A 13,430-nucleotide genomic window follows, 5' to 3' on the forward strand; every position below is an offset into this window, starting at 1 on the left:
TGGATGGATGGAGAATAAATTTAAAGGTGTTTTCAAGAAGACAATGTTGCAATTGTTATAAAAAAAATAGCTTGAAATGTTTCACTCAACAATCTATTGTATTATGACAGAAAAATGTGTAAAATCCTGAAACTCCAGAATTCAAATAATGGCTAGATGACAAAATATGTTACTCTGTTTTTCAATACAATCCACTTAAAAAAAAAAAATCAGGATTTAAGAATGATTGATTGATTTGAGACAGAGTCTGATTTTGTAAACCAAGCTGGCCTTGCATTGCCAATAATTCTGCAGGATGGGTCTCCTCAGAGCTGGAATTATAGGAAGGAGCCACCTTATCAGGTTTACAACCCACTCTGTTTTCCTGGCTTTGGAGGGGGTAAAGTTAAAAACTACATTTCCCAGATGCGCTCGAGGTTAGGGTTGCCTTCACCAATCAGATGCCGGAGGTGGTGCTGTTTGATGTTGTGAAGCAAACTTCTGATTTTATTAAATTTTAAGCCTGCCTGTTTCTCTTTCTCCCTCACCCTTCCCTCCCATTTCTCACCCTTTCTCCCCACAGTTTCTCTGTGTAGCTCTGTGTAGTACTTTTTTAATGTACATTAATGTACATTAGCCTCTAGTTTGATGGTTTGCCTGGGCAATTTGGTCTCTTGATTCTTGGACCACCTGTTAGAACTCCTAGCCATTCCCCCATGACTGCGCATGCGCTGGCAAAATGCTTAGTCATCCCAGGGCCTTATGTCCTATGTAATCTGTGCGCTGCATGATCATGTAATCTATGCACATGCGTGGTGTAGCTACATAAGCCCCTATGTGCATGTGCGGAGGGGAATCTATAAAAGTGAGTCCCACATACCCCTCCCCCCTCTTCCTGTTCGATCATTCGCATAGGCCTAAGCATATCCCTTCTGTTCCCCTTCCCCTAATAAACTCTTATAGTGGGTATTCTTGTACCTCCTGGCTTTTCTTGCACGGTAAACAGCACTGCTTAATAAATAACACTGCCTACGGTGATTCTGGGAAGCAGAGGTTCTTTCTAGAAGATTACACAGCGGCTGGGACAATTCCAAATAATTTGTCAGACAGCCAATAACCCACTAATATATCTCTATTTCTGTTCAAAGAATGGCCTGCCACTGTACCATACCCAGTATACTACCTATACCACACACTATGGCATATCGGTTCAAAAGTCACACTATAGAATGATTAGTGATACAGAGTACACACCCAAGTTTGTTTGGAGACAGGGTTTCTCTGTTTGACCCTGGTTGTCCTGGAACTCACTCTGTAGACCAGGCTAATCTTGAACTCAGAGATCTGTCTGCCTCTGCCTCCCCAAGTGCTAGAATTAAAGGCATGCACCACTACCACCCGGGTAATACTCCAAGTTTTAATTGATTCAATTTTTAATTTAATGATTTCTAACTTATCAAGTGCTATTTATACTGTAGCTATTCTCTTCTCAAGGAGCATGTATCTTCTGATGCAAAAACAGTGGCTCAGAATCTTAAAAATAATGTCCACATTGGCTTAACCATGATTCTGTTTATATTGTCCAATTTTCCTTAAAAGGAATTGTTTCTACGTGCTTTCAAAGGCAACCAAGAATGGTTCAAATCTTTCACATAAATATTAAGTTCTATATTCTTCACGGTTTCAATTGTTCCACCTATTTTGGGGAGGGAAATGAGAGGGTAGCTTGGATTTTTTTTTTCTCTTGGAACAACTGACTTCCTCGCACTCAGAATTGATGGCAAAAGAAACAGTCTTGTGCCGCTCAGTAGGTAGAAGCCGTTTTTCCTTTTGTGCTGGTTTCTTCCTCTTCCTCCTCCTCCTTCCTTCTTCCTCCTCCTCCTAGTACACAAGACTAAAGAATTAATCACAGCTATTTGTGGATACCTTTGTGAAAAAGAACATGCATGAATATCAAAGAAAGGTAAGGTCAGGGCTATCTGACGAGGAGGCCTCAGGCAGAAGAGGCTTGGGCCCCAGGGGAAGCAATAGTGGAGAGGACTTAAATCTGCGCAAGCCCAAAGATTATCTAGGCGGTGCTCCTGGATGGTGTCAACATCTCCAAGGAGGCCCCTGAGCACCATTTCCAAAGTCTCCGTTCTGTATGAAGGGGATTTACAAGACTCTCAATGCCAGGGATGTGCTGTTGGCCATAGAAGTGAGTTCCAGCAGTTTGTTATACCACTAAAGCTCCAGACGCATACACAAGCAAAAAAAAAAAAAAAAAAAAAAAAAATGCAAGAAAGCTCCTGAACAAAAGAAGGACAGAGACAGGAGAACAGATTCAGAAGAGCAGAACAGGGGGAAGACACTGAGGAGGAAGAAAGACTGGTGTGCTGGGTGGTGGTGGCAGCGGTGGCACACGCCTTTAATCCCAGCACTCAATCCCAGAACTGACCACCCTGGGACATGTTTATGTGAAGCTTTTCCCTGCAAGGCTTAAACTTGGATGTCTGAGATCAAAATAAAAGCTGACCAGAATGATCAAAACCAGCCCTTCCCGGACTCAGAGCATCTGAGGGACAGAATTCTATTTTGCTGAATCAGTCTGGAGGTTATGACTTTTTAGTATGAGAGATACTAAATGGCTAATTAGTTTGATATCAGTAGTTTAAGTATATGGCTAGCTAGCTTTTGATCCCATTTCTGAACTGCCCCCTAAAAAGTAATAACTGCTATGGTGCTGCTGTGCTCTAGGTCACAGAGGCAGTAAAAGCTGGGGTGGAGGGGGGCGGGAGTTGATCACTGTCACACTGATTGCACAGTATTTGGCAATGGGTATTAATGGTTGGAATGGTTGTGCTTTAGGAAATGACTAACAGCCATGAAAGAATAAAGAAATCTCTTCACTGGATGGTAACGTTACTTGTCTGTCTTTTGTTTTGTTTTGTTTTGTTTTCTAGACTTAATTAGCTTGGAGCCTTTCTTTATTGTCTGTAGATGTTCAGTGTGCTGGGATGGCTGAACTCCTGTGACATACACTCTAAAATTCTCAGTGTTGACGGGAATCTGTCAAATAAGGGTGCCAGTATCTTAAAAAGAGGTGGCTTAATCTTTAAGATAACTGCCACTGTAGGCTTTAGTTCCTGGAGGTATAAAATCCCAGCCTTTCTCTTCTTGTAGTCCATCTACAAGATTTATGACTGGTGTTTTTCATTCCCTGAACTCACGACAGACAAGTTCCACACTTGTTCCCCTAGGCACAGTCTTTCCCTCTCTATCTCTCTCTCCTGCTCTCCTGCCTCTGCTTCCCATCCCCACTTCCTCCTCGTACTTATTTTGTCTTCCAGTCTAGGAACTTTGACTATCTACGTAATATCCCAGAGTGCAAATTCCTCCAATCCCTTAGTCCTAATCTCTTTATTATTATTAAGAAATTTTCTATTCATTTTACATACCAACCACAGATCCCCCCTCCTCCCTCTTCCCGCCCCCCAGCCTTGCCCCCAACCCACCCCGTATTCCCACCTCCCCGATCTCTTTTAAAAAGGAACTGAAACACCTCTGAACCTCAAGGTAAATGTAAAGGTACTCAGGAATCTAGCAACACAGCCGCCACTGCTGTAGCTCCAAAAGTATCTCTGATGGTCTTTCCTTTCTCCCCAGTTAGTGCTCTAAGCACTTCGCTTTGTCTCAGTTGAGCACTTGAGGTTGACAGGTAATGTAATATAGTTGGACATGGTTAATTAGTCAAGTGAATACAGTGAAGAGTTTGTTGAAAGTGACTGGAGACTGTTGAGAAGATTTGAATGCTTTATATAAATAAAGAACATTTTTTTAAAAGGTAAGGTCAGTTATTCCAAGAAAGGACTGTTATTAGAAAATTTGGGGAGTCACACTTGTGGGGCGGGCCCATATTACAAGTGAAATTGGAGTCCCCTCTTGGGGTTCTTGGTCTCATTAATAAAATAATTTAAGAACCAATTCAGAAAGAAAGTTAAAGGATACTTTAATAAAGTTTAAAAGGAAAGTCCAGGGTAGTAAGCTTAGGCTCGTTCCCATCTAGCTTTTATAACTTAAAATTAACTGATTTATAATAATCTGTGTTCTGCCATGTGGCTTGTTACTGCTGCTCTATACTATACGTCTCCCTGGTGAGTCTCTCATGCCAGATTCTTTTCCAGAGCTCCCATTTCTGCCCGGAATTCCCACCTATCCTCTCCTGCCTAGCTCTTGGCCTTTCAGCATTTTGTGGTGGTATTATGTTCCCCAAAATATTGTGCACCCTAATAAATTTATCTGGGGTCAGAGAACAGACAGCCACTAGATACAAAGGCTAGAAAATGGTGGCACTCATACCTTTAATCCTAGCATTCCAGAGGTAGAAATCCCTCTGGATCTCTGTGAGTTCAAGGTCACATTAGAAACAGCCAGGCATGGTGACACACGCCTTTAATCTCAAGAAGTGGGCCTTTAATCCCAGGGAGTGATGGCAAAAACAGAAAGACATATAAGGCGTGAGGACCAGAAACTAGAAGCATTTGGCTGGTTAAGCACTTGGCTGGTTAAGCTTTCAGGCTTTGGAGCAGCAGTTCAGCTGAGATCCATTTGGATGAGGACTCAGAGGCCTCCAGTCTGAGGAAACAGGATCAGCTGAGGATCCGGCGAGGTGAGGTGGCTGTGGCCTGTTCTGTCTCTCTGATCTTACAGCGTTCACCCCAAGACCTGGCTCAGGTTTGATTTTATTAATTTTAAGATTCGTGCTACAGCTCTTTACTAAACCAATCAGAAGGTGCCTTAGGCAGGCAAGGAAAGACAGACATATCTTTCACACAGTGTGATCAAATTTTCCACAACACAGGTGGCAGAGAGAGACAGACATACTGAGAATGGCATAAGCCTTTTGAAATCTCAAAGTCCACTTGCAGTGACATACTTCCTCTAACTAGGCCCCATCTCCTAATCCTTCCCAAACAGTTCCACCAACGCCTAGAGGCCAAGTATTCAAACCTGTGAGCTTATGGGAACCATTCTCATTCAAATCACCATACTTACCCTCTTGTGTCTAAACACTGGGAGAATATTAAGAACGTAAGTGTAGTTACTATTGTCACAGACACCATTTTTTGATTGTTTACTACTGTTCCTTGCCATATGCTATATATAGTAGCTAAATTTGCACAATGACTCTACACAGTAGATAATCTGATTTCTGGCTTCCCTTGTTTATAACAGGGGCAGGTAAATCCACAACTACATTACAATAGGATGTAGGAAAACAGTAGCTCTATTTACTTTGGGGTTTTGTCAGAAAAGTGTTCAAATATTTATTCTAATCATTATCTCCCAACAGTGCAGAATTCTTTTTTTTTTTTTTTTTTGATTTTTCGAGACAGGGTTTCTCTGTGTAGCTTTGTGCCTTTCCTGGATCTCGCTCTGTAGACCAGGCTGGCCTCGAACTCACAAAGATCCACCTGGCTCTGCCTCCCAAGTGCTGGGATTAAAGGCGTGTGCCACCACCGCCCAGCTCAGTGCAGAATTCTTTATTGGCATTGTAACTGAAGATCAACTGAACATTTCTCAGTTTGTATTATACTACTATTATACTAGTTTTTGTACTTCAGTTTTTGCTTCATGGTTCTCTTTTGGTTTATAAAGAAGAAAAAACATGTTGTTTGTAACATAAGGGGAAATATTTATAACAAGGTGAGGTTGTCTCTCTAATTCTAAGAGATACAGAATGTAGCCAGGCCCCAGGAAAATTTGAATGCTTTAAGTAAGACAACTAGGATATGTTATTTCCTTGTATCTATTTTCCTGTTATATGTCTGCATTTTTTCATCTTTCAAAGATCAATCCTATCTGCTCTTCACTTTATGTTATGGCTAAAGGGTAAACAGTTGCAGTTTCAAATGTTCATGAATTATAAATTTGGCCGGTCATCACAGCCTGCCCCCGCCCCCAGACAGGGTATCACTATGTAGCCCTGGCTATCCTGGAACTCACTATGTAGACCAGAGTGGCTTCGAACTCAAAGAGATACACCTGCTTTTGACTCCCAAGTGCTGGGATTAAAGGAAGACGCCACTACACCCAGCATATTGTTGTTTCTGCCCAATTTCAAACTGGGAACCTTTCCAGTGTGAGGATAATATGATAACCACAACACTACAGAAACTGCCCCTAAACTCATCCAGTCATAATAATGGCCTTTTCATTTTCCTATTTAGTCTATCCAGGCCCCTAGCCTATAAGGTAGTATTGCCCACATTCACAGTATGCCTTCCCACCTAAGTTAATCCTTTCTAGAAATGACTTCACAAATGCACCCAGAGATATACTTTAGTAACTTGGGCTTTTCTCAATCCAATCAATTTGACAATAGAGATTGGCCAATACAATTGTTGCTCACCAGAGATGACAGAAAATTTGGAAAGATGGGTATCAGTCTAGATAGCCATATATGTAAGTAGCTACAGAAGACAGTCTCTGAGAGAAGAAGAGAGCAAGGGACTACAGAGTAGGCATTGGTTTCTGGCAGCACACTGAGTGTGTGTGTGTGTGTGTGTGTGTGTGTGTGTGTGTGTGTATGTGTAATTTTAATGCAAATAACATAGATATAACATTGAATTGTTAAAATTAAATTCAATTAACTAAAAGATAATATCATAGTCAGGAAGCATGTTCAGCTCTTTATCACAATGGTGAGCAAGCTTGCTATCCACCTCATAGCCTTCAGCTAAGCACCACAAATGTTTTGTTGACTGAGTAGAAATCCCAGAAATCATGTCTTGGAAGTGGGCATCTCCTCTCACCTCTACCAGTCCCAGTGGATACAGCTAGAAAACAGTCCCACAGGTAAGGCTCATCAGGGAACATGGGGGAAGAAGAGGGGATGGGAAGACTGTAAGAGCCAGAGGAGCAGGGAGTCCGCTGTAAGATTGTATCTCCTGGTAATATCAGAAGCTACACCCAGAAACTCTCACCAACACCACTGCCTAAACATGTACTGAACAAGGACAACACTATTAGACATGCCAAAGTGAACAGGGCAAGTCCATGAGGTCTCAAGAGAGCCCAGAGCACAGAGAACTATAGACAACTGAGGACTACTGAGAGCAGGGGAAACAGTCTTCTCCAGGGAAGAGCACGCCACTTGTTTGTCCAATACTAAATAGTTAGCTCCAAAAATATGTGCATGAGTAACATTACACATACGGCAAAGGTTCTATTTGGAAACGTGTGTGTGTGTGTGTGTGTGTGTGTGTGTGTGTGTGTGTGTGTGTGTGTGTATAGATAGATAGATAGTAGATAGATAGATGCATGTAACAACTATTAATGAAAAAAGACATGAATTTGAAAGAGTGAGGAGAGGTGTGGAGAGAGGAAACAGAAGGGAGAAATAACGTAATTATAATCTCAAAAATGAAGGAAAAATGGAAAAACTAACCTATCATTGCAACAATTTCTTTTTGAGACTATGGTCTCATTATGTAGTGCTGACTAGGCTAGAATTCACTATGTATACCAGGCTGGTTTTGAATTCGCAGAGATGGTCCTATCTGCCTTTTGAGTACTAGGGTTAAAGGTGTGTGCCACTCTGCCTTGTATTAGCTTTTATTTACTTCTGCCATGACTTTTGTTAGTAACAGTGCTTTACTTCTGTTAATTGCATTCTTTTTTCTTTTCTTTCTTTCTTTCTTTCTTTCTTTCTTTCTTTCTTTCTTTCTTTCTTTCCTGTTTGTTTTGTTTTGTTTTTTCGAGACAGGGTTTCTCTGTGTAACTGCTGTCCTGGAACTCATTTTGTAGGTCAGGTTGGCCTTGAACTCACAGACATCTGCCTGCCTCTGCCTCCTGAGTGCTGGGATCAAAGGTGTTGCCACCATGCCTGGGCTGCATTCCTTTTTTTTTTATTCATCCCATGCTGCTGGAAGGACCAGTCTGTAGCAGTTCACGAGTTGAAGGGGAGTCACAGAGTCAGCAGACTAATCACTCAATTGACTTTTCTATCTGAGGGAGTAAAACTTAGTTCTCTGGGGCCAATGAGCAGGACAAAACTTAACTCTCTGGGGCCAGTGAAAAAGAGAAATACACACGCGCATGCATGCTCGCACACACACACATCAACATGTCAGGATCTCACCTAGGGTACTAATGAATGGCAAGCCTTCAGCAGGTCAGAGAAACTGAAGCGGAGATTCAGAGTAGGTGAATAACTGGATAGACAAACAGACACATGAGGCCTTTTCTGAGAGCCAAAGCTTAGTTCTTCATTTTATTATTCTTTGTGTTGCTTGTTCTTCTCTTTCTGTTCTGTTCTTCTACGTGATGGTTCCCTTCTTCTGCGTCTCTTTGTTTTTCCCTTGCAGCTTATATACCCCAGCAAAATCTTTCAACCAATATAAAAATTACAATATCGTTAGATTCTATTTTTAAGTAAGGACTACAATGAATACTAGCAAAAGACAACATGTTTCCCATTTTCCTTACATGATTAAGCATTTTACATGTTACAGGTGAAAAGCAAATCATCCCCAAGAACCCACACTCAGTTAAACATTCATCTTTTAGACTCCTCACAGATCAGAAGCCTTTCAGCCATAACCGTTTACATAGGCAATAGTTTTTATAATTGCCAGAAAAACAGGTTACTAGTTTCACTTTTCATATTTCAGAGTCCAGTCCAATTACCTTAACTAACCATCCAATTCTTTGTTTCCTAGTTACATGAAGTCATTACTTAAAGCTTTGTTTTAGCTATGATGCACACCAAAACCTGTGAACACATTTCCCCTTATCAAAAAGAACTTGAGCTAACTCCTGAGACTCAACTGTTTTCCTTAATTATTAACCTAAACCATAGTCTATATGGCTCCTCAAATAAAACCCCTAAGTCTTAGCTGCATGACACTTCCTTGTTCTTATTTTCTATCCTCTGCAACCCCTGCTTTTTCAGTGGCAGGGGGCAACACTATATCCTACCTTTACCTATACTAATTTCCCCACTAAACTAACCTCTATCATAATCCCTTACTATATTTGTTAGAAACCCTTAATCATCAAATTTCTATTTAAACTAACACTGTTTGCTGGAGATGTCCTTCTGTATGCTGTGAATGTGTGTTACTCTGATTTGGTTGATAAATAAAACACTGATTGGCCAGTAGCCAGGCAGGAAGTATAGTATAGGAGGGATATGCAGAGAGAAGGATTCTGGGAACAAGAAGGCTGAGTCAGGAGTCACCAGCCAGACACAGAGGAAGCAAGATGTTAAGATACTGGTAAGCCACGAGCCACATGGCAAGGTATCGATTTATAGAAATGGGTTAATTTAAAATGTAAGATCTAGCTAGCAAGAAGCCTGTGCCATTAGGTCATACAGTTCATAAATAATATAAGCCTCTGTGTGTTTACTTGGGACTGAGAAGCTGCAGGACAGGCAGGAGAGAGAGATTTGTCCTGACCACCGGGAGGCTGGGACACGGGAAAACTTCTAGCTACAACTGTTATTGTATAAAATCACTGCTTCAGTTAAACAGCACAGCTTAAGAGGAAATCATCTTCATAATAATCCACAGGTAAAAATGCCCAGTAGAATGGTATATTTCCATGAGATGATCACACTGCATTAAGGGCAGTGGGGATTCCCCAACACCCATCCACACCATGCCAGATACCAGAGAAAAATGGCAGCGGCAGACATGCAAAGGCACAGCAGTAGCAAGAGGCATCCTGGAGCTGAAGCCCTCAGGGCCTTGCCTACCGGAGATTCACCTATTAGTGCCTTGCTTCCTGGTGGGCCAACTCCTGAAGCTCAATTGCCACCAAGTGTTCCTCTGTCATGGCTACTGGCACTTCTGCTTTACCATTTTTCTCATACCTGCTTATCGTACTGTTAATGAAACACACCTTAAAAGAAGAACACACAATACTAGGTGTTTCTGCTGAGTGTGTGTATATCATGTAATAGAAACCAGGAAACCTACAGAGAGAGAGAGAGAGGAGAGAGAGAGAGAGAGAGAGAGAGAGAGAGAGAGAGAGAGAGAGAGAGAGAGAGAGAGAGAGACACGAAGACACATAGAGACACGTAATTTTTTTGAGAGGGTGTTGAGACAGGGTTTCTCTGTGTAACAACCCTGGCTATCCTGGCACTCACTCAGGGTTTCTTTGTGTAGTCCTGGCTGTTCTGGCACTCATCTGTATAGCAGGTTGGCCTTGAACTTGTAGAGATCCACCTGCCTCTGCCTTCCAAGTGCTAGTATTAAAGACACATGTCACCATTCCTGGCTTAATATACATAATCTTAAAGAAACCTGTGAGGACATAGGAAAAGGCTAGCTAGTGGAGATGACAATAACAACAGGAAAGATAGGATTCTAGGAAGAAATCTGGAGCAAATTTATAAATATAGAAAACAATAAGGTGTGTTGAACAGAGAACAATGGGGAGAGAAATTTAATTCACCTACATCACTGAAGTAGGAGATAAGAGTAAAAAGTTTGGTATCAACATGTGCAAAGTCTGTTTAAGGTTTAATTATTTCTTGAAAACTAAGGAGCTACTTGTGGTGGTATTTTACTTGTACTGAAATGTGATTTTAATTGTATGTTAATAAATAAAGTTGTCTGGGGGTCAGAGCTATTAGATCCATAGCAAGTGCATGGCGGCGGTGGCGCACGCCTTTAAGGACCTGGAGGGCGGTACATTCAGGCAGTGACGAGGCAGTCACATGTTTGGGTTTACAACCAATGAGAAGGCAGAACAGGAAGACTTTAAAGACAGACACACAGGAAGTAGGTTTTTTTCCGGAGAGCTCTCTTGGCTGGAGAGGATCCCTGAATCAGGAAGGGTGAGGCTCTTATCTCTGACCTCTTGGCTTTCTTCTCTGAATTGGCTCTGTGTTTCTTATTTAATAAGACCGCTGGTTACATCTACAACTACTTGTATATCAGAGAGAAAAGTAAGTGATCACACCATTTTTCTGCTGTGATCACATAATTTTTCTGCTGTGATCACAGACTTTTCTGCTGGTTTTGGGCATGACATTATGGGTCCAGCAGAAAGGAGCCAGCTGGGAGGCTACCAACGTGAATGGTAAAAATGGAAAGGGCAGCAAAAAACGGCCTAAGAAGGACTAGCTTGGATGTTACTTTTGGATTGTTGTGAACAAAATCTCTCAAATAGTAGAGAGAAAGAACGCCTTATTTGGCTCACATTTCAGCCAGATTTCAGCCCATCATGATGCAGAAGGAATGCGACAAGAGCAGCTCCCTGGAAGCGGGAATGTGTGCTGGCAGCTTTTCACATTTTGGCAGACCAAGAAACAGAAAGTTAGACTGGAAATAGAGACCTGCTCTTAGTAACCAATTTCCATCAGATAGGTACTATGTTTTCAAGCCTCCATGGCCTTGCCAAGGCCACAGGCTGGGGAATCAAATGTCCAAAGAGGAGCCTATAGAAGACATTTCACATGCAAATAAATCACAGCCTTTCATCTCGTGCCCACGAAAGCTCATTTATCTGTATGATTATGTATATAGTACATATGTCTGAGAGGGATTCTCAGTTTTTATTGCTTACTCTGGCAAGGAGGGGGCCGAGTGAATCTGGTTAGTTTCAGGGACTTCATGAAGTTATTTTGAGTTGTTTACTTTCCTGCTTAAGGAGTGTCCCTGCAGGATGGAATGTTTCAACCTCAGGAAACTGTTATACAATACCTCAAAGACACACCAAAGTGTGCCTCACCAATCTTCTTGATAATTCTGAGTCTAGTCAAATTGACAATACAATCAGGCACCACAGATTGATGTAGTTATACCAGGAGGCACCTAGCACTTAAATGTCTTTCTACTGTTGTTGTTATTACTACTATTTGGGGTTTTTTGTTGTTGTTTTTTCAAGACCGGGTTTCTCTGTGTAGTTTTGGTGCCTGTCCTAGATCTTGCTGGCCTGGAACTCACAGAGATCCACCTGGCTCTGCCTCCCGAGTGCTGGGATTAAAGGTGTGTGCCACTGCCGTCCAGCTACTACTACTTGGTTGGTTTTTGTTTTGTTTTGTTTTGTTTTCCGAGACAGGGTTTCTCTGTGTAGTTTTGGTGCCTGTCCTGGATCTTGCTCTGTAGACCAGTTTGGCCTCAAACTCAGAGATCTGCCTGAATGGTGGGATTAAAGGCGTGTGCCACCACCTCCCGACAACTACTTGTGTTTTTTTAAGACAGAGTTTCCCTGTTGTAGCCCTGGCTACCCTGGAACTTACTATGTAAACCAGGCTCTGGCTCCTGAGTGCTGGGATTAAAGGCACGTACCGCCACAGCCAGTTTGTTATTTTAATTACTATATGTAATGTATTACATGTAGCTAGCTACATTATGTTTATTTCATTAATGATTATAAAATGGTGATGTCTTACTTGTCTGGTTCTTTGACGACGGGACATTTGCTTTACCAACTACTCATTTGGTGTCTCTGAGGTACAATTTGAATTGGAAAGTCAGGATAAGTGTTATGAACCACAGCATGCTAGCATATGCTAGCACTTGTGTGGTAGAGGCAGGAGAGTCATGGGATTCAGGACAGTCAAGTATAGACTTTTTGAGAAAGTGCCTTTCTCAAGAAACAAAACAAAAAATGGTAAAGATGACTGGCTGGTTTTCTACCACCATCCAAAGGGTTTTAATGAACTGCTTGAACTACAATGATTTCATGGCTTGAAGCATATTTTATAACTTTCATCCAATGCAACTTTATCTTTACAGCTGCTCAAAACATCCCAGGTTGACAACCGAGCCACTTTAACTCCCGATCCTTAGCTTTCTGGTATGACTAAATGTTCTACGCTATTATACATTTGCCTTTCCTTTAAATACTGATACTTTCTTAAGACTCAAACATAATCTTAGGGCAATACAATCTTACTGTAACTTTTTTCAACAAATCCACACATTTGATAGGTGTGCTGAGGACCAGTGAAAGTGGCCAGGGCTAAGCCAAGTGCGAGGTGGTTCAGTCAAACTTTAGAGAGAAGTGCACACTCTGATCTCATGGAAGACTTCTTTGAAAGCCCCCAGGAAACACACACAAGGAAGTCAAGAGTGCCTTGAAGGCAGAGAACAGATCCTGAAGATATTCTAAATATCTAGGCCTAGAACAAACAATATGTAAGGAGAAACAGTACACATTACTAAATAAATAAAAGAACATTACGTAACAGCCTCAGATTCTGTCTCCCATTAATCATTCAAGGCCTACCAAACGTTTCAGGTGGGAAATCGACACCCCCCGGATGTGGGAAGCACGGCCGCCAAGTCCAGAAATCACGTGCCCTTCCGCCCTTGGAAGGAGGGAGGTTCCCTGGACGTCCAGGCTGCGCGGGGCGGGGCGACGTGCCGAGGCCACGCCCCCTCACGTCCGGCTTCTTCCGTCCTCCCCCTGTGACGTTCCGCGAGAGGCACGGAGCGTAAACAGCGCAAGGC

At 42.0% G+C, this 13,430-nt stretch overlaps 1 protein-coding gene across 3 annotated transcripts in view; it reads right to left on the reverse strand.

Annotated features, from left to right (window-relative positions):
- LOC128108575 (transmembrane protease serine 11E) overlaps positions 1–13,369 on the reverse strand; it is a 113,937-nt gene extending 100,568 nt beyond the window's left edge. The window contains exons 1-2 of one of the 3 annotated variants that reach the window (XM_052735308.1): positions 13,207–13,369; positions 8,102–8,174 (exon numbers count right to left, since the gene is read on the reverse strand). The gene's annotated coding sequence lies outside the window, so the exon portion shown is untranslated. Of the gene's footprint in view, positions 1–8,101; positions 8,348–13,206 lie in introns of all 3 variants that reach the window. The other 2 variants (XM_052735307.1, XM_052735309.1) reach the window with 2 other exon arrangements.
- Between the last annotated feature and the right edge of the window lie 61 nt (positions 13,370–13,430).

This window comes from Peromyscus californicus, unplaced genomic scaffold (genome assembly GCF_007827085.1).
Source record: "Peromyscus californicus insignis strain IS unplaced genomic scaffold, ASM782708v3 Scaffold_13__1_contigs__length_99412109, whole genome shotgun sequence".
NCBI lineage: Eukaryota > Metazoa > Chordata > Mammalia > Rodentia > Cricetidae > Peromyscus > Peromyscus californicus.